Raw genomic sequence first — 24,715 nt, 5'->3', positions numbered from 1 at the left:
ATCAAGTATGACACATAGAATGGACCTGCTATCCCCGTTTAAATAAGAAAATCTCATTTGAGTAGGCCTTTAATAGGCCTAACGACGCAACTCGTGGAGAGGGGGTCTCAGGCTGAGCTGGCCCCCCCTAATGTGCACCCCTGCCACAGACTATCTCCTGCATCAGTCTCCGCCTCCTCCCCGTCAGGACCGCCCACTACACGCACGCACTTTTCCAACACGCGCACGCACGCACACACGCGTGACGGCTCAGCAGCTCGCCGAATGTCCGCTCCCGACATAACGGGACAACTTGGAGCTCCCCCGGCAGGATATTCGCCGACTTCTCCATGCTTCCCGTGCCCTCCTGCGAGCGCCTGTCCCCGGGCTGAGGTGAGTTGGCGACACGGCGGACGGAAGTGTAGACGGGAAGGGATTTCTTTTTCTCGAGAGGAAACAGAAGAGAGAGGAAGACTATCCTATTCATTCTTTTCCAAGCACTTTTTACGCCAGTTAGTTTACTTTTTGAACAGCTTGTGGGACTACCGAGTCTTTCGGAAGGACGTCAGCGACGTCTCGGCGGCTGTGAACCGCCTGACGGGTCGGGGATTAGCGGCGAGGTTCCGACATCCTCCCCTCGTTTTGGATGGTGTTGTACTGCTGTAACGTTCCACATGGCGCTCCATGCTACTGCTGGGACACTTTGTATGGGCTCATTTGAGTCAGTTTAATGCTAATTTGAGTTTATTATACAACATGATGCATCACCATGTCCGGTTTCTCTACTCAACATGTTCGAAAAGGAGTAGGAAGAAACAGACCTTATTTAATCTTACCCTTTTCCTTTACATACTTTGGTTCACTTCCTGTTCTCGATTTATTCACAATATACCGTATTTCCTAATTAATTTAAAACCTCTTCTCACTCCTGCGCTTACCAAAGGCATGTGGTAAAGGTAAGCATGCGCTAATTATTTTAAAACCTCTCCTCACTCCGGCACTTACCGAAGGTATGCAGTAAAAATTTGAGTGTGATTTAAGCTTGGACTTTAAATCCTACTGAATAGCTCTTAATCTTCTTCCCTTTATGCGATTTTAAATTACTGGTATTGAAATCAGCCTCGTTCATTTTGAAAATGATGACTGGGAAAGTGTCACTCATGACGTCACAAGTTTGATACTAAGCATGCGCTAATTATTTTGGGATGCGAGTTTGACCCGGGAGTAATTCAAGGCAGGCGCATACTATGTGCCCTGCGGCAATTCAAGGAAAAACGGTACTTCATAAGTAATCACAAGAAAAAAATAATAATTGGTGAGGTAAGTTATATTTCATATGGTGAGATGAGTAAGATTATCTTGAAAATGAATGGATGGATGAGATGAATTCAAAATGTTAACTTCTTTGTATTTTGTAAACACTTTCAAAGCCTACTGAAATGAGATTTTCTTATTTAAACGGGGACAGCAGGTCCATTCTATGTGTCGTACTTGATAATTTCGCGATATTGCGAGATTTTTGCTGAAAGGATTTAGTAGAGAACATCCACGATAAAGTTCACAACTTTTGGTGCTAAGAGAAATGCCCTGCCTCTACCGGAAGTCGCAGACGATGACGTCACATGTTGATGGCTCCTTACATATTCACATTGTTTTAATGGGAGCCTCCAACAAAAACAGCTATTCGGACCGAGAAAACGACAATTTCCCCATTAATTTGAGCGAGGATGAAAGATTTGTGTTTGAGGATATTGATAGCGACGGACTAGAAAAAAAAAACGTGATTGCATTGGGACGGATTCAGATGTTTTTAGATACATTTACTAGGATAATTCTGGGAAATCTCTTATCTCTCTATTGTGTTGGTTAGTGTTTTAGTGAGTTAAATAGTACCTGATAGTCGGAAGGGTGTCTCCATGGGTGTGTTGACGCGCAGTGTCTCAGGGGAGTCGACGGCAGCTATGGACGACGCAAGCTCAGCTTTTCTCCGGTAAGAACTGACTTTTTAACCACAATTTTCTCACCGAAACCTGCTGGTTGACATTTGGTAGGGATCCATGTTGGCTTGACTGCGCTCTGATCCATAGGAAAGTTTCACCTCCAGGAATTTTAAACAAGGAATCACCGTGTGTTTGTGTGGCTAAAGGCTAAAGTTTCCCAACTCCATCTTTCTACTGTGACTTCTCCAATATTAATTGAACAAATTGCAAAGGATTCATCAACACAGATGTCCAAAATACTGTGTAATTATGTGGTTAAAGCAGACGACTTTTAGCTCTGTGTCTGTGCAGCGCTCATACTTCCTAAAAACCTGTGACGTCTTGCGTACACGTCATCATTACACGACGTTTCGAAGACGAAACTCCCAGGAAATTTAAAATTGTTATTTAGTAAACTAAAAAAGCCGTATTGGCATGTGTTGCAATGTTAATAATTCATCATTGATATATAAACTATCAGACTGCGTGGTGGGTAGTAGTGGGTTTCAGTAGGCCTTTAAACTGGATTAAAAGTAATTTAACAAACAGGAAACAATACGTGAAGCTAGGCGAACACACGTCTACAACGCTAAATATATCCTGTGGTGTACCTCATGGATCAATACTAGGACCAAAATTGTTCAATCTCAAAATAAATGACATTTGTGAAGTTACAAAATATTTAAAGTTAGTATTATTTGCAGATGACACAACTGTGTTTTGTGCAGTAGAGAACACACAGAAGCTAATACAAATAATGACTGAAGAAATTAACAAATTGAAAAGATGGTTTGACAAAAACAGGCTATCTTTGGGGTAGGATTAAATAAGCTCTGCTTCTTCCTACTCCTTTTCCAACACATTGAATAGAGAAACTGGACATTGTGATGTATCATCTTGTATGCATGCATGTGTGATGCATCATGTTGTAGGCTTCCTTTTGTGATGTATCATGTTGCATGTATGCATGTGTGATGTATCATGTTGCATCCCAACATGTGTGATGTATCATGTTGCATGCATGCATGTGTGGTGTATCATGTTGGATGCACGATGTTGCATGCATGCGCGATGCATCACGCATGCATGTGTGATGTATCATTTTGCATGCATGTGCGATGTATCATGTTGCATGCATGTGTGATGTATCATGTTGCATGCATGCATGCATGTGTGATGTATCATGTTGTGTGCATGCATGTGTGATGTATCTTGTTTGCACGCATGTGTGATGTGTCATGTGGTGTGAATGCATGCATGTGATGTATCATGTTGTATGCATGCATGTGTGATATATCATGTTGTATGCATGCATGCATGTACGATGTATCATGTTTCATGCATGGATGCATGTGGGATGTATCATGTTGTATGCATGTATGTGTGATGTATCATGTTGCATGCATGCATGTGTGATGTATCATGTTGTATGCACACCTGTTCCAAATAAACTCTAACTCCATCCATCAATTTACTACCGCTTAGTCCCTTCGGGGTCGCAGGGGGCGCTGGTGCCTATCTCCGCTGCAATCAGGCGGAAGGCGGGTACACCCTGGACAAGTCGCCTCCTCATCGCAGTAAACTCAAACTTAATTAAACTCAACTCAACTGTTTCAAGGAGGTACAAAACCCAGAAATCTGAGCAAACCATTTCAAAATATAAATATTTGATATTAGGTATACACTGATTTGGCCAAACAAATATGCAAGTGTCTATCCATACATCAATTAGCTAAGTTTTTTTTTAACCCCAGGGAAATGAGCACCCCAAGAGGGTCCCAAAAAATATCTGTTTCAGTGCTCGCACAGATAGATTTATTATATTTGTACCCTACTTTTATCATTACATTCTTGTTCCAAACTGTTGGTGCTGTGTGTGAATGCCTAATGGCGAGCTTTGATGACGTTATGTCCATGTTAAGTGAAATGTTCCATACTAGGTTTGCTGCTATACGGGTGGAACTATCACAGCTGGTTACGTGCCTTACTGTATGTTGCGTTTTGTTAGTGTTCTCTCCTGTGTTTAGTGTGTACTCCTGCCATACGCTCTTGTTTTGGTGGCACTTCCTGTTGTGTTGGTGTTTTTTTGTAACTGCATTAAGCCTGCCTTCGAGCACTTTTTCCCTTCACCTGTTTGCTGTTTGTGATCAGCACTATTTAAGTTGAGCTTGTAACACCATGGCTTTGTCGGGACATTACTGGTGACTATACAGACCATCTTTTTTCATGCTGCCTTCTAGTACGCTCCTACTTTGGGGACGCCGTCTGCTTCACATTTTATAGTAAGTGATTTTTTGCTGCGTTCCAGCATTTTGTTTTGTGTCTTTCATACTCTGGCCGTTTGGAGCACTTCCCTTCTGCTCTCGCCTTTTGTCTTTAATTAATAAATACCCCTTTTTACTTCATGCTGCTACCTTGTTTGTCTGCATCCAGGCGAGGATTAGTCATTTAGAAGTAGCTAAAAAACTGTGGAGAGATGTTAGCCGCTAGTTAGCTCAGAGTCTGCAATCAATCAATCAATCAATCAATCAATCAATCAATCAATCAATCAATCAATCAATCAATCACATTTTATTTGTATAGCCCTTGATCACAAATGTCTTAAACCAGAAACCACATTGACATCCCCTGATCTGAAACCCACATCAGTCCATTGGTTTGCTACACCTTTATTCTTAGTTTTAAAGCCAAAACACCTATATTCTCCCTCTTCTGTCCACACTGTTTCCGCTTGTAATTGCTGTGTGCGTGTTTAGAGGTGGGAATCTTTAGGCACCTCACGATTCGATCATTATTACGATTCAGGAGCTATGACTTGATTGAAAATCGTTTAGTGATGCATCTTTAATGTATGCATATTGATGCAGTTTTATATATTTTTTGGTGGGGTATAGCTTGGTTGGTAGAGTGGCCGTGCCAACAACTTGATGGTTCCAGGTTCGATCCCAGCTTCTGCCATCCAAGTCACTGCCATTGTGTCCTTGGTCAAGATACTTTACCCACCTGCTCCCAGTGCCACCCACACTGGTTTAAATGTAACTTAAATATTGGGTTTCACTATGTAAAGCGCTTTCAATCAATCAATCAATCAATCAATCAATCAATGTTTACTAATATAGCCCTAAATCACTAGTGTCTCAAAGGGCTGCACAAACCACAACACAAACCACTATGACATCCTCGGAAGGCCCACAGAAGGGCAAGGAAAACTCACACCGAGTGGGACGTAGGTGAATATGATGACTATGAGAACCTTGGAGAGGACCAAAGCAATGGATGTCGAGCGGGTCTAACATGATACTGTGAAAGTTCAATAAATAATGGATCCAAAGCGGATCCAACACAGCAGCGAGAGTCCCGTTCACAGCGGAGCCAGCAGGAAACCATCCCAAGCGGAGGCGGATCAGCCGCACACAGATGTCCCCAGCCGATTCACAGGCAAGCAGTACATGGCCACCGGATCTGACCGGAACCCCTCCACAAGGGAGAGTGGGACATAGGAGAAAAAGAAAAGAAACGGCAGATCAACTGGTCTAAAAAGGGAGTCTATTTGAAGGCTAGAGTATACAAATGAGTTTTAAGGTGAGACTTAAATGCTTCTACTGAGGTGGCATCTCAAACTGTTACCAGGAGGGCATTCCAGAGTACTGGAGCCCGAAATGAAAACGCTCTATAGCCCGCAGACTTTTTTGGGGCTTTGGGAATCACCAATAAGCCGGAGTCCTTTGAACGCAGATTTCTTGCCGGGACATATGGTACAATACAATCGGCAAGATAGGATGGAGCTAGACCGTGTAGTATTTTATACGTAGGTAGTAAAACCTTAAAGTCACATCTTAAGTGCACAGGAAGCCAGTGCAGGTGAGCCAATATAGGCGTAATGTGATCAAACTTTCTTGTTCTTGTCAAAAGTCTAGCAGCCACATTTTGTACCAACTGTAATCTTTTAATGCTAGACATGGGGAGACCCGAAAATAATACGTTACAGTAATCGAGGCGAGACGTAACAAACGCATGGATAATGATCTGAGCGTCTTTAGTGGACAGAATGGAGCGAATTTTAGCAATATTACGGCGATGAAAGAAGGCCGTTTTAGTAACGCTTTTAATGTGTGAGTCAAAGGAGAGAGTTGGGTTGAAGATAATACCCAGATTCTTTACCAAGTCGCCTTGTTTAATTGTTTGGTTGTCAAATGTTAGAGTTGTATTATTAAATAGAGGTCGGTGTCTAGCAGGACCGATAATCAGCATTTCCGTTTTTTTGGCGTTGTGTTGCAAAAAGTTAGCGGACATCCATTGTTTAATTTCATTAAGACACGCCTCCAGCTGACTACAACCCGGCGTGTTTGTCAGCTTTAGGGGCATGTAGAGTTGGGTGTCATCAGCATAACAGTGAAAGCTAACACCGTATTTGCGTATGATGTCACCTAGCGGCAGCATGTATATGCTGAAGAGTCCAGGGTCAAGGACCGAACCCTGGGGAACTCCACACGTTACCTTAACGTAGTCCGAGGTCACATTGTTATGGGAGACACACTGCATCCTATCAGTAAGATAAGAGTTAAACCAAGACAGGGCTAAGTCTGACATACCAATTCGTGTTTTGATACGTTCTAATAAAATATTATGATCGACGGTATCGAAAGCAGCGCTAAGATCGAGGAGCAGCAACATAGATGACGCATCAGAATCCATCATTAGCAAAAGATCATTAGTCATTTTTGCGAGGGCTGTCTCCGTTGAGTGATTTGCCCTGAAACCGGATTGAAAGGTTTCACAAAGATTGTTGGACGCTAAGTGTTCATTTAGCTGCTCTGCAACAATTTTTTCGAGGATTTTTTAAATAAAGGGAAGGTGAGACACCGGTCGGTAGTTTACCATGAGGTCAGGATCGAGGTTAGGTCTTTTAAGGAGAGGATGAATAACCGCTTTTTTGAATGCTAGCGGAACAGTGCCAGAGGAAAGCAATAAGTTTATAATATTTGGCACTGATGGACCCTAATAATACAAAGAGCTCCTTGATAAGTTTCCCAGGAAGAGGGTCAAGTAAACATGTTGTTTGTTTTATTCCATTTACACGTTGTAACAATTCCTCTAATGTTATTTCCTCAAAACGAGAGAAACTATTTTGGAGGGCAGTATCCAACGTATATACAATCATATATCTGTGTTAATAGAACCCAGTTGTAGCTGGGACGCATTGTCTTTAATCTCCTTTCTAATGACTTCAATTTTCTTATTAAAGAATTGCATAAAGTCATCAGCTGAGTGGGTGGAGCTACTGGAAGGGGTCCCTTGTTGGGTTAGCGATGCTACCGTACTAAACAAAAATTTAGGATCGTTTTTATTACGTTGGATGAGATTTGAGTAATATTTAGCTTTAGCTAAGGTAAGCATGCGTTTATAAGTTATTAAACTATCACTCCATGCTTGATGGTGCACCTCAAGTTTAGTCGTGCGCCATTTGCGTTCCAGCTTTCTACATAATAATTTCTGAGCTCTAGTTTCCTCTGTAAACCACGGGGTACGCTTTTTTGGAACCTTTTTTAACTTTAGCGGTGCTATGTTATCAATGGTTTCGCGCAGGGCGTCGTTAAAGTTGTTAGTGAGGTTATCAATAGAGCCCACATACTTTGGGAATGGTGCCATTACCGAGGGCAGTAGGTCAGCAAGAGTTGTCGTTGTGGCCGTATTAATGTTATGGCTGCTATAGCAGTTATTATTATTATTAGTTTGACGAACATGCGTCTGAACCTCGAATTTTATAAGGTAATGATCGGACAATACTTTAGTATACGGGAGTATCGTAACTTTGGAAACGGTGATACCCCTGACAAGCACTAGGTCTATCGTATTACCGCTGCGATGCGTGGGTTCATTTATTATTTGTGTAAGACCACAGCTATCAATTATAGTCTGGAGCGCTACGCACGGTGGGCCCGATGGGGTATTCATATGGATATTAAAGTCTCCCATTATAATTATATTATCGGTGTGCGTCACTAGATCAGCAACGAACTCTGAGAATTCATTGATAAAGTCCGAATAGGGCCCTGGGGGTCGGTAGATAACAGCCAGGTGTAGAGGCAGCGGTGTGACAGACCTCATAGTAAGCACCTCAAACGATTTATATTTAGTATTTATGTCAGGACTAAGGTTAAAGTTTTCATTGTATATTAGTGCGACCCCCCAACCCTTTTAAGGGGACGGGCAAAATGTGCATGTGTAAAGTTAGGAGGACATGCCTCATTTAGCGCAAAAAAGTCGTTTGGTTTAAGCCAGGTTTCGCTGAGACCGATGACGTTAAGATTGTTGTCTCTGATGATATTATTAACTAACAACGTTTTGGGAGACAATGATCTTATGTTTAAAGAACCTATATTATAGGTAGTGGGCTGTTTTAGGGAATTTTTGATCAAATTATCCGTAGTAACAATATTAATAATGTTGTGTTTATTATGCCCAGTGCATTTAGTATAATTACGACCATATCTAGGAATTGATACGACGGGAATTTTCCGATTGTTTAATGTTGCTTTGATAAACTGAACGCATCATAGTTTGCCGCCTCAGTAAAACGCATGATGTCCAACTCTGAAACAATCAAAGCAGAAAAAAATTGTTTTAATTTAACTGACTCCTTACCCAGACCAGTAGTCTCGCATCTTCCATTTAAAACCGGCTTCATGATGAAGGGAAGTGGTGTTCTGTGGGGATTAGCCTTCTGCTTTGTTTTTAGCCCCGCTCGGCATCCGTGTTTCCGATCACACCGCTTGTGTCTGCTCCGTAGACGGCCTCTGCTGGTACTATACTCCCCTGCTTCACAGGTTGCTGGATGTAGCCGCTGAAGTATTCCCGTGCTAGTTAGCAGGTCTAGCAAGCACGCGTCTGTCAGTCCAAAACGGCCCGATCTGTCCACATCAAGAAGTGTTTGGCGGTCATAAGTGATCACGGAGTGACCACGATGTGAGCCAGCCATGAAGTTTGCAGAATTGTCCGGTATTTCTGCCAAATGTTCCATATTTAGCAAGAGCTCTGCGATGTTGCAGCCCGTCCGGGCGCCGCCATCTTGGAATTCCTGATGCTTTGAGGCATTAGAATAAAAAACGCTATATAAATATAATGCAATTCACACTTCACTTTTGAAAGAAGTGTTTATCACTTGCAACATTTAAAAACACTGCATTTGTAATAAAAGACAGTTAAATTAATTCCCATCACATTTATTAAATTAATGGATATGTGTACAAAACTGGAACATAAGTGCCTATCATAAAAGTGCGAGTCGGATCTCTCTGTGAGGTGCAGTCAGCCAAACATTAACCCACTCAGTGGCCCAGTGGTTAGAGTGTCTGCCTTGAGATCAGTAGGTTGAGAGTTCCAACCCCGGCCAAGTCATACCAAGGATTCTAAAAAAATAGGACTCATTAGCTCCCTGCTTGGCACTCAGCATCAAGGGTTGGAATTGGGGGTTAAATCACCAAAAATTATTCCCGGCCGCGGGCACCGCTGCTGCTCACTGCTCCCCTCACCTCCCAACGGTGATGGGTAATATGCAGAAAATAATTTCGCCACACTTAGTGTGCATATTTAGTCAACAACCATACATGTCACACTAAGGGTGGCAGTATGAACAAAGCCAACACTGTCATAAACGTGCCATTTTTTTGAAACCACACTCAACAACAATGACAAACACATTTTGGAAGAATATTTGCACTGCAACACAACATAAACACAACAGAACAAATTCCCAGAATTCCCCGCAGCACCAGCTCTTCCAGGACGCTACAATATAAACAAACGCCATTGGTGGATCGACACCTAACTTCCACTGTAATGATACCACATACAATAGATAGATAGATAGATAGATAGTACTTTATTTATTCCTTCAGGAGAGTTCCTTCAGGAAAATTAACATTTTCAGCACAATCCCATTCAAGATCAGACAAACATTACAGGGAGACAGAACAGGATCGCTGACGAGTCTGCCGACTTCCAGCGCCCCTTACAAAAAAGGTGAGATACAGGTAAAATAAAATAAAATAAAAAAATCGGTCTAAGCCTGGGCCTCTGGAGAGGGGCTCCAGACTGAGGCCAAGGGGAAAAAAAACAACTCATAGCCATAGTACACATCCCTCTTACATGTGTGTAAGAGGGAAACCTCAAAGAAAACGAAGGACATTAAAGCAGCGGAGCTGATACAACCAGCCACTTCTACATACAGCTATGAATAAAACGTATAAGAAACATATACACTGTGGTGGCGTCTGCGTTGTTCCACGCCATCGTCTGTTGGGGTGGAGGGAGCATGGTCAGAGACAGGAGCAGACCCAACAAAGCAACCAGGAGAGCCGACTCCACTCTCGGCCGCCAACCAACTCTTGGCCGGAGTCCAGTCTGCATGGATGAGCGAGGATATGTCCAAGAAGACTGAGGTGTCCGATACCTGCTCATTCAGCCAAGACACTGTGAAGCTTGTCCGTCCCGGCGCTCAATGCCAGCTCCGCAGCCCTGTCCCCTTATCCGCATCTCCTCCAGTCTCTCCAAACTGACTCTGGTGTAGCAGAAACCCAGCAGCTGGTCTCCATGGCCAAAAGGCTCCCGGGAGGCAGATCCAGAAGTCCACAAAAAGCACCGCAGAGGTCACGAAAGTGCCACCCCTTGTCACACAGTCCCAAAGGGTCCCGGGCCAAAAGTAAAAAAATATATATATAAATATATATATATATATATAATAACACATGAAAACAGAAGGGAAACACAAAAGGATGACACAGGAGCACAGAGCTCCTGCCAACAGCAGTCACTATAGCGGCACCATCTTGGGGAAAAAAAATTAAAAATAGCTATCTTGCCGATAGTACTATGAATACATCAATATTTTTTCACGTCACAAAATCTTCTTTTGTTTTATTTGAATGTATATTATGTTTATAACCCCAGTAAATACTGTATGTCCCTGGACACATGATGACTTTGAATATGACTTGGTATTGGATTAATACCCAAATGTGTGGTGTCATCCAAAACTAATGTAAAGTATCAAACAGGAGAATAATAACTGGACGGCGTGGCAAAGTTGGTAGAGTGGCTGTGCCAGCAATCTAAGGGTTACTGGTTCAATCCCCACCTTCTACCATCCTAGTCATGTCCGCTGTGTCCTTGGGGAAGACACTTAACTCTTGCACCTGATGGGTCCTGGTGAGCGCCTTGCACGGCAGCTCCCACTGTCAGTGTGTGAATGTGTGTGTGAATGGGCGAATGTGGAAATACTGTCAAAGCGCTTTGAGCTCCTTTAAAAAGGGGTAGAAAATCGTTACACAAGTACAACCCATTTACCATTTACCATTATTAAATTTTAACAGAATTGTAGATAGCACATGTTAAAAGAGAAAATAAGCAGATATTAACAAGGATATTATACATCCATATTCTACCACTTGTCCCTCATAAAAAATAGTAGAATTACAAATTAAAATATGTTACTGTCAGCAGCCAAATTAAGAGCCTTTGTTTGCTTACTTACTAGTAAAAGATACACTATATTGCCAAACGTATATGGCCACCCATCCAAATGATCAGAATCAGGTGTCCTACATGACTGAACCAGTGCACAAAGCAAGGTCCATAAAGACATGGATGACATTGTCTGGTGTGGATGAACTTGACTGGCCTGCACAGAGTCCTGACCAGAACCCTATAAACACCTTTGGGGTGACTTTTAAAAGGAGACTGAGAGCCAGGTCTTCTCGACCAACATCAGTGTGTGATGTCCCCAATGCGCTTTTGGAAGAATGGTGGAAAATTCCTATAAAAACACTCTGCAACCTTGTGGACAGCCTTCCCAGAAGAGTTGAAGCTGTACATGTTAAAAAAGAAAGTAAGCAGATATTAACAGTAAATGAACACATAGATTAATAGTTAATTTTTACAGTTTGTCCCTCATAATGAAGACAAAATAACAGAATGATAGTAGACACAATATGTTACTGCATACGTCAGCAGACTGATTAGGAACCTATGTTTGTTTACTTACTACTAAAAGACAAGTTGTTTTGTATGTACACACACACCGAGCACCTACTGGCAGAAATGTAGATCAGCGCCTATGAGCGCACACATCCAGATTCGTGAGTGTGTAATACAACTTCAGAAGGGCATGCGTGTAATACAATCTGTGTATTCGTATCTGAGGTGTGCCTACACTTAACCAACCACGCAAATAAATCCAATCAATCAAAAATCAATCAAAATTTATTTTTGTAGCCCTAAATCACAAGTGTCTCAAAGGGCTGTACAACCCACAACAAGATCCTTGGCCCAGATCCCAAATCAGGACAAGAAAAAAACTCCCCCCGACAGGCGACCAGTGCAATGGTCACAAATGGTCCAAGATGGCGGCAGTATGTGCTTTGGCCTGCCGTCTCTCGGTGTCAGCTCTGTTCGTTTTTGTGTTGTTTGCATCTTTTTTCGTCTGTCAGCTCATTGCTTGTGTATGACCGCCAAACACTGTTGGATCTTTGCCCCTCTCCCACTGATATGATCAACTTCGACATTGGTTTTTCGACGTCCCAGTCAGCTTTTTCACCTGGCCGGATTTCTACCTTCCTTTCCCGCCTCGTGGCTCCTCTCCCCTGGCGGAAACGTCTCCGGCGGAATGGTGCGGTATCCGGTCTCCTCCTGCACCCACGCTCGCTGGATCCCATCGGTTCCTGGCTTGTCCCTATCGTTGGTTTGGAGGATGAGGCTTGCCGCCGTCGCTCCAACTGTCCTCGCCCCCGGAGGCGCTGGGTGGATTTCCGCCACCTGCGGGCTGTGTGTCGGGCCCCACCTGGATTAGCTGCGCCCTTGGACGTGCTGGCCCCCGACAGGTCCGGTGTTGTGAACGCAAGATCTTTAACAAACAAAACGTTTATCCTGAAGGATTTCTTCACTTCCCGCGGACTTGACTTCCTCTGTGTGACGGAAACATGGCTGAGAGCCGGTGAGTCCGCCCCTCTTAATGAACTTCTGCCTCCGGAGTGTTCCTACTTTAATTCTCCGCGGTCATCCGGTCGAAAAGGAGGAGGATTAGCAGTCGTATTTAAAAATGAATTTAAATGCCGTCAGATAAATGGGTTGTACTTGTATAGCGCTTTTCTACCTTCAAGGTACTCAAAGCGCTTTGACACTACTTCCACATTTACCCATTCACACACACATTCACACACTGATGGAGGGAGCTGCCATGCAAGGCGCCAACCAGCACCCATCAGGAGCAAGGGTGAAGTGTCTTGCTCAGGACACAACGGACGTGACGAGGTTGGTTCTAGGTGGGATTTGAACCAGTGACCCTCGGGTTGCGCACGGCCACTCTCCCACTGCGCCACACAGATCCGCCTGCAATCCTCCTTTTCAAGCTTTGAATGTGCATGTTTGAACTGGGTCTTTCTGATGTAGTACCACAAGGACTTTAAAACTGACTTTTCTGAATTTCTGGCTGAAATCCTGCCCAAATATGAACGTAGCCTTATTGTGGGTGATTTTAATATTCATACCTGCTGTCCAGAAGAGTCGCTTTCCAGGAGCTTCCTGAATGTAATTGACTCATTTAACTATGTACAGTCTGTGTGTGGTTCCACACATGAACGCGGGCATACGTTTGATTTAGTGCTCTCGTATGGATTGTGTGTTTTCAATTTGGACATTTGCGACGCTGTGTTCTCTGATTATATGCCGATCCTGTTTGATATTCCCACTCAGTGTCCGGTTAAATTGTGCGCTCTGCCGCAACGCTCTCACATGTTTAATTCTTCGTCTCCTGCTCTGTTCTCCTCAATTTTTTCGACTATTTGTGATGATAATTCTGCAGCCTCTGTATGTCTGAATACTGAAGAGTTGGTTTCTGGGTCCAACTCTATTTGTTTACAAATAATGGACACTATCGCTCCTTTCAAGTGCCGCCGCTCTAAAGCCACGCCTCAGCCCTGGTTGAATGACATCACTCGTGCTGCCAGGCACAGGTGTAGGATAGCAGAGAGAAAGTGGAAAAAAGACATGCTGCATGTGTCCTTTGCCATTTTTAAAGAAAGCCTGCTTTCCTTTCAGATGACTGTAAAAGCAGCGATGAATATATACCTATCTCAGATTATATCTTCTAACTGTAACAACCCCAGAGTTCTGTTTAAAACTATTAACACTGTCATTGATGCTCCCAAATCTGTTGGTTTTGATGCTTCTTTTAAATTCTGTGAAAATTGTCTCCATTTTTTTCACTGACAAAATTGTGTCAACTAGAGTCAGTTTATCCCACCCTTCATATGACCCTTCTGTTCCCCTGCATTTCTCTTCTGTTTTCCATCAGTTTGAGCCGGTGTCCTTCTCTTTTTTAAATGACAGTTAGTCACATGAAGCCCTCTGGTTCTCCTGCAGATGCCCTCCCACCTCGCCTGTTTAAGGAAGTACTTACTACTATTGGATCAATCAATCAATCAATGTTTATTTATATAGCCCCAAATCACAAATGTCTCAAAGGACTGCACAAATCATTACTACTACAACATCCTCGGAAGAACCCACAAAAGGGCAAGGAAAACTCACACCCAGTGGGCAGGGAGAATTCACATCCAGTGGGACGCCAGTGACAATGCTGACTATGAGAAACCTTGGAGAGGACCTCAGATGTGGGCAACCCCCCCCCCCCCCCCCCCCTCTAGGGGACCGAAAGCAATGGATGTCGAGCGGATCAAGGGACCTTAACATTATCAATAGTAGCCTTTCTTCTGGAATAGTTCCAGTAGAGTTTAAACATGCAGTGGTACGACCTCTACTTAAAAAAACAGGCCTCGACCCCTCTCTCCTCTCTAACCTTAGACCTATCTTTAATCTTCCATACATTTCCAAAATATTAGAGAAGGTTGTCTACAGTCAGTTTTTGCCCTTCTTAGAGGATAATGGTATCACTGAGCTGTTCCAGTCCGGTTTTAAAGCCCTCCACAGCACAGAGTCAGCGCTTCTAAAAGTTTTTAACGATATCTTCCTGTCAACTGATTCTGGTAAATATGTTGTCCTGGGGCTTTTAATTCTATCTGCTGGGTTCGACACCCTCGACCACGCCACCCTAATCACTCGTCTTGAGAACTGTGTGGGTATTAAGGGCGCCGCCCTCAACTGGTTCCGGTCGTACCTTACCGACAGGAGTTTCTGTGTAAAAATAGACAGTTTTATGTCTTCCACAGCTCCTTTACCACATGGGGTCCCCCAGGGCTCTATCCTTGCTCCAATCTTATTTGCGCTTTACCCTCTCCCCTTTGGTTCTATTTTTAGGAAGTACGGTATTCGATTTCATTTTTATGGCGATCATTGCCAGAGCTATTTTCCCATGGCACAAAATAACACGGTTCAATGTCTCATTGACTGCCTGCGCGACATAAAAGCCTGGCTTTCAGCTAACTTCCTAAGCCTAGAAGAAGACAAAACAGAAGTTAAGTTGTTCGGTTCAAGTCGTTCTCCCTCCCCCAACGTTGACCTCGGCATTCTGACCCCGTATCTCAGCGACTGTGTCACAAACCTGGTGTTAAAGTTTGACTCAGATTTTAAATTCGAAAAGCAAATCAGCAGCGTCGTTCAAAAAAGCTTTTATCAATTACGCCAAATAGCGAAAGTGAAACCGCTTCTCTCAGGACATGATCTCAAGAAATTAATCCACTCCTTTATCTCGAATCGCTTAGACTACTGCAATGCCCTGTTTGTAGGCATTAGCCAGGCCTCCTTCGCCCGCCTGCAGCTCGTGCAGAACTCTGCTGCTCGTCTGCTAACACAGACTCGCAGATGTGAGCACATCACCCCTATATTAGCGTCCCTTCACTGGCTCCCTGTTCATTACCGAATCAATTTTAAACTCCTCCTATTTGTTTTTAAATGTCTAAACAACCTCGCGCCAACATATCTCCCTGACCTCCTTCAGCCTTACTGCCCCACCCGATCCCTAAGATCAGCCGATCAGCTGCTACTGACGGTCCCTGACACAAGGCTGAAGCTTAGAGGGGACAGAACATTCGCCGCTGCTGCTCCCGAGCTCTTTAATGACCTACCTCTAAATGTTAGACAAGCCTCCTCTCTTCCTGTTTTTAAATCCCTCTTAAAAACATACTTTTATTCCATGGCTTTTAACACTGAGTGATATCCATCCTGCAATGGCGCCCCATTATACACCTGCTGTGAACCTGTTTTTATGTTTTATTTATTTTATTTTATTTATTTATTTTTTATCATGTTGTTTGTTGTGCTGTGTTTGCTCGGTTCTCGTTTTTAACCTGCCCATTATACAGCATTTTGGCTACCCCTGTGTTAAATTTTAAATGTGCTATATAAATAAAGTTGATTTGATTTGATTTGATTTATGGACGTCGAGTGGATGTAGTTAATGGTGTGAGAGTCCAGTCCATAGTGGATTTGACATAATAGTGAGTCCAGTCCATAGTGTATCTAACATATTAGTGTGAGAGGTCAGTCCATAGTGGATCTCACATAATAGTGTGAGAGTCCAGTCCATAGTGGATCTAACACAATAGTCAGAGTCCAGTCCATAGTGGATTTAACATAATAGTGTGAGAGTCCAGTCCATAGTGGATCTAACATAATAGTGTGAAAGTCCAGTCCATAGTGGATCTAGTTAACAGTGTGAGAGTCCAGTCCATAGAGGACCTAACATAATAGTGTGAGAGTCCAGTCCACATTGGATCAAGTTAACAGTGTGACAGTCCAGTCCATAGTGGAGCTAACATAATAGTGTGAGAGTCCAGTCCATAGTGGATCTAACATAATAGTATGAGAGTCCAGTCCATAGTGGATCTAACATAATAGTGTGAGAGTCCAGTCCATAGTGGATCTAGTTAACAGTGTGAGAGTCCAGTCCATAGCGGTGCTAGCAGGAGATCATCTGAAGTGGAGACAGGTCAGCAGCGCAGAGCCGTCATCAACTGATGCACAGATGAGTGGTCCTTTGAACAGCTAGCGTATTATCTGTGGTCACCTAATAACCTCTCCACGCAGGAGAGGGAGGCCGAGCAGAAAAAGAGACGGCAGATGTTCTAAAAGGAAGCTCTAATTAAAGGCTAGGTAATACAACTGAGTTTTAAGATGGGACTTAAATGCTTGACTTAAACCAATCAAAAACAACGTACAGCGGAGGTGCGTGAAAGAGAGACGCCAAGACCCGCCTTAAGTTGTTTCTGATTGGTTTTTATTGTGTATTGTCTTCCGTTCTTGGTTAAATGTAGGCACAGCGATGCGTGCGCTCAAATCTTACGCGGCAGAAGTTTCTGTTAGATTTATTATGTATAAGTTATCACACAACTCTTATGCATAAAGGCTGTTGCTATAGTTGTTATCAGTTGTGCTGAAGTTGTACTTTTCTATCCGTGCAAAGGCACACAATGGGTAATCTTTGCTTTGCGAGTTGTCTCGTGTCAGCAGTTTGTTTCCAGACCCTGCCTGATGACGACAAAGGACGGACATCGAGTACCTCGGCGCGGACAGGACAGAGATAGGGCGAGATCACGAGTTTCAGCACATTTCTTTTCTGAATAATCATGTATTGTGTCTACTCGGGATGCTTGTAGCCTCAGTGATTGTCAGGTTCAAACACTGATGACATCTATTAAACAGACGAAAAGCAAGGAATCATGCAGAGACAGAGTTCAATTTGGCTCAATGAGGAGACACGTGTTTCGGGCTGTATTCTAGTTACAGATTCAAACTACGTTCTAAAAGTCCAGCTCACATGATTCCTCTATTTATTTGGGAGGTCCCTGTTTACATCACTGACGCTGTCGCTGAGGGAAGGGGGTAATCTCGACAACTCCAGTTACACACATTATATGATTATACGAAAATGCAAATGTGTTGACGCAAGTGATATCGCCTTGTCTCTGCTCTGTCTGCGTCACGGCAGTGTTTGGTCTTGGCAGTCAGCAGGATGTTCCTGGACATAAACATTGATACCAGACTGGCTTGCAATCTTATGGATTGCCAGCTTCCCACAGACAAAGAAAAATACCACTTTAGCACAATAGACAATAATTATAGCAACGGCCATTACGCGTAAAAGTTGTGTGATAACTAGGGACCTCCCAAATAAATAGAACTGCACGTGGGACTGTACCTTAAAGCGTAGGGTGAAGCTGTAACTGAGTTTACAGCCCAATACGTCGCTGCTCATTAGTACAATTCAACTTTGTGTCTGCTTGATTCCTTCTTCTTGTCTTGTGTAAGAGATAGTTTAGTGTTTGAACCTGACAGTTTCGCACAAGACAACCTATCGAGGGTTGTTTCTGATTAGAGACAGGCAGGCAATTTAAAACAGACGTACGCGGATCAAAAAAACAAATTCGCCGAAATGAATACGCACTCTCCAATTTGATGTACAGACACACAAATTAGTACACATATATGTGAATTGGATCACACGCGCACATATTGAGAAACACGTTTTCAACTAATTTTGCGACAATACTACTTCCATACAAGACCTCTTTAATGCCATAGTAGAACTGTACACACACACTGCACACTGTACAAATGGAAACATCATAGGCTGTGTTTGTCTCATTTTGTAATAATGGGTGCCATCCCCGCGTGGCTTCGACTGTTTCTAAATGTTTCAGTGGGCCTCTGCTCTTTTTACTGCTTCTCCTGTTCTGCCAGCTGCTCTCCACAGAGAACTCTGTCATTGGGCAGACATACAGTCGTGGTCAAAAGTTTACATACACGTGTAAAGAACATAACCTCATGGCTGTCTTGATTTTCCAATACTTTCTGCAGCTCTTATTTTTCTGTGATACAGTGATTGGAGCACATACTTGTTGGTCACAAAAAACATTCATGAAGTTTGCTTTTTTTTATGAATTTATTATGGGTCTACTGAAAATGTGAGCAAATCTGCTGGGTCAAAAGTATACATACAACAATGTTAGTATTTTCTTACATGTCCCTTGGTGAGTTTAACTGCAATGAGGTGCTTTTGGTAGCCACCAACAAGCTTCTGGTTGAATTTTTAACCAATCCCCTTGACAAAATTGGCGCAGTTCAGCTAAATTTGTTGGTTTACTCACATGAACTTGTTTCTTCAGCATTGTCCACACGTTTAGGCTAGGACTTTGGGAAGGCCATTCTAAAACCTTCATTCTAGCCTGATTTAGCTATTCCTTTACCACTTTAGATGTGTGTTTGGGGTCATTGTCCTGTTGGAACACCCAACTGCGCCCAAGATCCAACCTCCGGGCTGATGATTTTAGCTTGTCCTGAAGATTTTAGAGGTAATCATCCTTTTAATTGTCCCATTTAAAGCACCAGTTCCATTGGCAGCAAAACAGGCCCAGAGCATAATACTACCACCACCATGCTTGACGGTAGGAATGGTGTCCCTGGGATTAAAGGCCTCACCTTTTCTCCTCCAAACATATTGCTGGGTATTGTGGGCAAACAGCTCAATTTTTGTTGTATGCATTACATGTAAGGATTTTTGTTTTGACCTGGTAGTAGGCTATATGATTTGTGCCTAACGTGGTTTATGCGTAACGTGGGTTGGCTCATAGAATGGCACCCTGCACTGAAAGATGGTGAAGTGCGTACATGGAAAATAATGCAGTGCGTCAGGTTGGATGCAACATGGGGTTATGCTGAAGGAAATGTGGCGGTCATTTTACAGTTGGCCTTGGCCCATATATAATTTATAATATATTATTTTGTATAATTATTTGGGATGGTGGTCTGTGTGGGCAAACTATATATTTTAGCAGGGTAATGCCAACAATCTGTCCCAACTAAAATATTGCTGCGTAACTTCACACATAGGCTTCACGGTGGCAGAGGGGTTAGTGCGTCTGCCTCACAATACGAAGGTCCTGCAGTCCTGGGTTCAAATCCAGGCTCGGGATCTTTCTGTGTGGAGTTTGCATGTTCTCCCCGTGAATGCGTGGGTTCCCTCCGGGTACTCCGGCTTCCTCCCACATCCAAAGACATGCACCTGGGGATAGGTTGATTGGCAACACTAAATTGGCCCTAGTGTGTGAATGTGAATGTGAGTGTGAATGTTGTCTGTCTATCTGTGTTGGCCCTGCGATGAGGTGGCGACTTGTCCAGGGTGTACCCCGCCTTCCGCCCGATTGTAGCTGAGATAGGCGCCAGCGCCCCCCGCGACCCCGAAAGGGAATAAGCGGTAGAAAATGGATGGAAAATGGATGGAACTTCACACATACATTTTGGCTAATAGACATCAGTAAAATGTGGCATAATTACTTAGTACACCATCTTGCAAGAAGCATAAACATGAGAAACCTACACCGATCGCCATTTGAAGTTCCTTTGCGTAGGATATGGATTCGGCTGCATATCTGGCAACCTCAGTCATGGAGAGTGGGAGCGGACTACAGAATTGTGACCGTTATTGCAGTACCATTTCTGGCCACATTATTACACATGGCACCTTTAACTCTGACTTTGATAACGATTATCTTGAAATTAGCGAAACAGCTCCTTCTCTGTTATTTGCTAAATTGTGAACAACCTTTGAGACACTGTATTCCAGCGGCTCTCTGCATCTCTCCAAGTCACTCGTGTGTGTGTGTGTGTGTGTGTGTGTGTGTGTGTGTGTGTGTGTGTGTGTGTGTGTGTGTGTGACCGAAAGAAAAGCTCTAAGTATTTTGGCCAGAAATCGTTGGTGGCCAGCTGCTGGTTTGCAAGTATACCTGTACATTTCTAGACTCGGAATATATCCTTTTTGACTGTACTTAAATATATGATGAATTTATATTATTCACATGTGAATAATGCTTCGTAATAGACTGTATTTATGTTATTCACATGTGAATAATGCTGTATAATAGACTGTATTAATGTTATTCACATGTAAATAATGCTGTATAATGGACTGTATTTATATTATTTACATGTAAAAAAATACCCAAGTGTTTATTGTCTATTGTGAGCAAACTGTGGTGCTTAATTTCTCCCTGGGAAAGTAAAGTACTCTCTTTTAAAATTACTTTCTATACGATTCTATTCTAAATATAAGACAACCTGACTGTTCGCTATAGAGAGAATATTGTTTCATAGTCGGGTCAATTCAACTTAATCACGAGCAAATTTTCTTACATATTGGTATGTTTTGTTGATTTGGTATCTGCATACGTCTCGCAAATGGGAAATCAAACCGTGGAGGCATAAATATCTTATATAGAAATTCTGAAGGTTACAGAGTGCAACATATTCTACAGTGCTTGTATTGTGTACAGTGGGGCAAAAAAGTATTTAGTCAGCCACCGATTGTGCAAGTTCTCCCACTTAAAATGATGACATAGGTCTGTAATTTTCATCATAGGTACACAAAATCCAGGAATTCACATTGTAGGAATTTTAAAGAAATTGTTTGTAAAATATGGTGGAAAATAAGTATTTGGTCAACCATTCAAAGTTCTCACTGATGGAAGGAGCTTTTGTTTCAAAATCTCACGATACATGGCCCCATTCGTTCTTTTCTTAACACGGCTCAATCGTCCTGTCCCTTTAGCAGAAAAACAGCCCCAAAGCATGATGTTTCCACCCCCACGCATCACAGTAGGTATGGTGTTCTTGGGATGCAACTCAGTATTCTTCTTCCTCCAAACACGATGAGTTTTGAGTTTATACCAAAATGGATACATGGATGATACAGCAGAGGATTGGGAGAATGTCATGTGGTCAGATGAAACCAAAATAGAACTTTTTGGTATAAACTCAACTCGTCGTGTTTGGAGGAAGAAGAATACTGAGTTGCATCCCAAGAACACCATACCTACTGTGAAGAATGGGTTTGGAAACATCATGCTTTGTGGCTGTTTTTCTGCTAAGGGGACAGGACGATTGATCCGTGTTAAGGAAAGAATGAATGGGGCCATGTATCGTGAGATTTTGAGCCAAAACCTCCTTCCATCAGTGAGAGCTTTGAATGGTTGACCAAATACTTATTTTCCACCATAATTTACAAATAAATTCTTTAAAATTCCTACAATGTGAATTCCTGGATTTTTTTTTTCACATTTTGTCTCTCACAGCCAAAACCTCCTTCCATCAGTGAGAGCTTTGTATGGTTGACCAAATACTTATTTTCCACCATAATTTACAAATACATTATTTAAATTTCCTACAATGTGAAATCCTGGATTTTGTGTACCTATGATGAAAATTACAGACTTCTGTCATCATTTTAAGTGGGAGAACTTGCACAATCGGTGGCTGACTAAATACTTTTTTGCCCCACTGTATAACGTAGTATAGGGATTAAATTCTAGACTCTGCCAGTGACTACTCTTTCTCATAGACATAACACTTGAAGTAAACATTTATTAAGAGGGAAACATCGTCATCTTGACCTTTGTATATATGTATGTATGTACTGTATGTATGTATGCTAAGATTATTGCAAATCTTCAAGATGCAACTTTTAATAAAATTTGAACATACTGATTTGGTGGATTTAAAAAGTCCTTCTTTATAAATGTCAACCTGTTGGTAGGTTGGTATGGAATTGTAAATGGGCATTGGGTGGGTCTATTTTTAAATGAATTGTCCATCCATCCAATTTCTACCGCTTGTCCCGTTCGGGTTCGCGGGGGGTCCTGGAGCCTATCTCGGTTGCATTCGGGCGGAAGGCTGGGTACAACCTGGACTACTCGCCACCTCATCGCAGGGCCAAAACAGATAGACAGACAACATTCACAGTCACATTCACACATTTGGGCCAATTTAGTGTTGCCAATAAAGTTCATCCGTCCATCCATTTTCTACTGCTTGTTCCTTTCGGGGTCACGGGGGATGCTTCAGCCTATCTCAGCTGCATTCGGGCGGAGGGCAGTGTACACCCTGGACAAGTCACCACCTCGTTGCAGGGCCAACACAGAAAGACAGATAACAGTCACACACTAGGGACCATTTAGTGTTACCAATCAAGTCATTTTACTTTAAAAGTGCGACTTCAGCTTTTTCTCATGTTACATTTTCCATCTTTTCGCAGAAGTCATTGCCAGTGTGTGTTTTGTAACGGCCTTATTTCATGGACTGTATGGTTTTAAGGATATGTTGGTACCGGTATCAAAATGTATTTAGAAACTTTACGATACTTTTAAAAATAAAGGGGACCACCAAAAATATTATTTTGGCTTTGTTTTTATGCTAACAGATTATCCTGTGCAGTACAGCGTTGCACACACCAAAGTTCAAACCAGCAACCACACAACCCCTCTGACCCATAATCAAAAACGCCAGTTAATTGGCTAAAGGCTTAGCTGGCATCCTTAACACTAAAGAGACGAGACACTAACAAGTGATGAGAATGAGGTATGGAATTGTAAATTGTAACTGTGGGTACCTGTCCGTAAACTGTACGCTTCTAGGGATTGCCTTTTTGCATTGATATTATTAAAAGGCTCCAGCGCCCCCCGCCACCCTGAAGGGAATAAGCGGCAGAAAATGGATGGATGGATGGATTATCAAAAGAAACAATAATGAAGAGCTGCAATGATTCCTCGAGTAACTCGATTACAAAACATATTTGAGGAAATTTTGCTGCATCAAAGTGTCGTTAAAGGGGAACATTATCACAATTTCAAAAGGGTTAAAAACAATAAAAATCAGTTCCCAGTGGCTTGTTGTATTTTTTGAATTTTTTTTCAAAATTTTACCGGTCCCGGAATATCCCAAAAAAAGCTTTAAAATGCCTTTTTTTCGCTCTCTGCGAAGACACTGTCCATTTTCCTGTGACGTCACACAGTGCTGCCAATGTAAACAAACAATGGCGAATACACCAGCAAGATATTGCGACATTAGCTCGGATTCAGACTCGGATTTCAGCGGCTTAAGCGATTAGAGAGATTACGCACGGTTGGAGTATGAAAGTATTGAAGAACAAACTGAAGCTATTGAGCGAATAGCTATTGACGCTATTCATAGCCATAGCATGGCCGAATAGCTGCGTTAGCATCGCCGGTAAAATGTGCAGACCAAACGATCAGGACTTTCGCCTCTTGTGACACTGGAGCAACTTAAATCCGTCGATTGGTAAGTGTTTTTTTCGCATTAAATGTGGGTGGAAGGAAACGTAATATAGTTTCAAATGTACATACAGTTAGCCTAAATAGCATGTTAGCATAGATTAGCTGGCAGTCACGCCGCGACCAAATATGTCTGATTAGCACATAAGTCAACAACATCAACAAAACTCACCTTTGTGATTTCGTCGACTTTATCATTGCAAATGCATCTGCAGGTTATCCATGCATCTCTGTGCCATGTCTGTGATCCCCAGTAAAATGTGCAGACACTCCAGCACATTCAATGGGAGTCTGGCGGCAGATTTCTTGCCACTTTTGCATATTCCGGCCAGTGGTGCAACTTGAATCCCTCCCTGTTAGTGTTGTTACACCCTCCGACAACACACCGACGAGGCATGATGTCTCCAAGGTTCCAGAAAATAGTCGAAAAAACGGAAAATAACAGAGCTGAGACCCGGTGTTTGCAATGTGTTTTGATAAAATGAAAATGGCGGCTGTATTACCTCGGTGACGTCACGTTCTGACGTCATCGCCCCAAAAGCGATAAACAGAAAGGTGTTTAATTCGCCAAAATTCATCCATTTAGAGTTCGGAAATCGGTTAAAAAGATATATGGTCTTTTTTCTGCAACATCAAGGTATATATTGACGCTTACATAGGTCTGATGATAATTTTCCCCTTTAA

At 42.6% G+C, this 24,715-nt stretch overlaps 1 protein-coding gene across 1 annotated transcript in view; it reads left to right on the top strand.

The window, feature by feature from the left end:
* Window positions 1-213: 213 nt before the first annotated feature.
* ppp1r16b (protein phosphatase 1, regulatory subunit 16B) overlaps window positions 214-24,715 on the top strand; it is a 235,104-nt gene continuing 210,602 nt past the window's right edge. Inside the window, exon 1 of the mRNA XM_061886905.1 lies at window positions 214-372. The gene's annotated coding sequence lies outside the window, so the exon portion shown is untranslated. The remainder of the gene's footprint in view (window positions 373-24,715) is intronic.

This window comes from Nerophis ophidion, linkage group LG02 (assembly GCF_033978795.1).
Source record: "Nerophis ophidion isolate RoL-2023_Sa linkage group LG02, RoL_Noph_v1.0, whole genome shotgun sequence".
Classification (NCBI taxonomy): Eukaryota; Metazoa; Chordata; class Actinopteri; order Syngnathiformes; family Syngnathidae; genus Nerophis; species Nerophis ophidion.
The sequence above is the reverse complement of the archived record's forward strand: the minus strand, read 5'-3'. Positions and strand labels throughout refer to the sequence as shown.